General features: G+C 42.5%; 1 protein-coding gene across 1 annotated transcript in view; it reads right to left on the reverse strand.

The window, feature by feature from the left end:
* PACS2 (phosphofurin acidic cluster sorting protein 2) overlaps positions 1–1365 on the reverse strand; it is a 42295-nt gene that overhangs the window by 12630 nt on the left and 28300 nt on the right. The window lies entirely within an intron of this gene.

Consider the following 1365-nt stretch of genomic DNA (forward strand, 5'->3'; position numbering starts at 1 on the left):
TCTGAAAGACAGCTCTCTGGCTCATTCCAAAGGAAGATGACCCAATATCATTAATATACATGCAAGCAAAAGTTTGATGAAGATCATTTAAAACAGCTGTAGTAGTACATCAAACAAGGGACTGACAGAAATTCAAGCTGATTCAGAAGAGGACGTGGACCGCGGGATATCATTACTGACGTAAGATGGATCTTGGCTGGAAGCAGAGAATACTAGACAGGTGTTTACTTGTACTTTACTGACTGTGTGGATCCTAATGAACAGTGGGTAACATTGTAAAGAATGGGAATGCCAGAACCCTTCACTACGCTCCTAACAACCTGTCCACAGACCAAGAGGCAGTCACCTGACAGAACACAGGGACCCTGAATGGTTTACAATCAGGGAAGGTGGGTGCCAGGGTTGCGTTCTTTCACTATACTTATTCAATTTGTATGGTGAGCAGATGATCCAAGAAGTGCATTGTATCAAAAAGAATGTGGCATCAGGATTGGAGGAAGACTCATTAATATGCAGATGATACAGCCTTGCTTGCTGGAGTAAAGAGGATTTAAAATCCTTACTGATGAAGATCAAAGACTGCAGCCTTCAGTAATGGCTTGCACCTCAATGCAAAAAAAAAAAGCTCACAAATGGACCAATAAATAACATCATGATAAATGCAGAAAAGATTGAAGTTGTCAAAGACGTCATTTTGTTCAGATCAACCATAAATACTCATGGAAGCAGCGAAAAAGAAATCAAATGACGTTTAGGCAAATCTGTAGAAGACCTTTAAAAATGTTAAAGAACAGGGGTGTCAGTTTGAGAACTAAGGTGTGCCTGACCCAGGTCGAGGTACTTACAGTTATATGCATGTGAAAGCTGGGCAATGAGTAAGAAAGAATGGAGAAGAATCAATGCATTTAAATTATGGTGCTGGTAGAAATGAAAGTCCTGTGGACTGCCAAAAGAACAAACCAATCTGTCTTGGAAGAAGTGCAGCCAGAATGCTCCTTCGAGGCCAGGATGGTGAGGCTTCATGTCTTGTATTTCGGACATGTTATCAAGAGGGACTAGTCCCTGCAGAAGGGCATCAGGCTTGGCAAAGTGGAGTCAGTGGGGGAAAAAAAGATCCCCAATGAGATTGCATGACACAGTGACAAGCAGCAATGGGCTCGAACATAACAACTGAGAGGATGGCGTAGGACCAAACAGTGTTTCATTTTGTTATGTATTGTAGAAGGGTGCTGTGAGTTGGAGCCAACTCGACACCTAATGGGCAGAAAGTTTGAATGCTGAAGAAAGCATCAAAAGAAGATGGAATCAAGGGACAAGAACGGAGTGCAAGACCCTACCCAGAGAAGCAGTGATGCCAGAGATGGA

Source organism: Chrysochloris asiatica, unplaced genomic scaffold (genome assembly GCF_000296735.1).
Source record: "Chrysochloris asiatica unplaced genomic scaffold, ChrAsi1.0 scaffold00025, whole genome shotgun sequence".
Lineage (NCBI taxonomy): Eukaryota > Metazoa > Chordata > Mammalia > Afrosoricida > Chrysochloridae > Chrysochloris > Chrysochloris asiatica.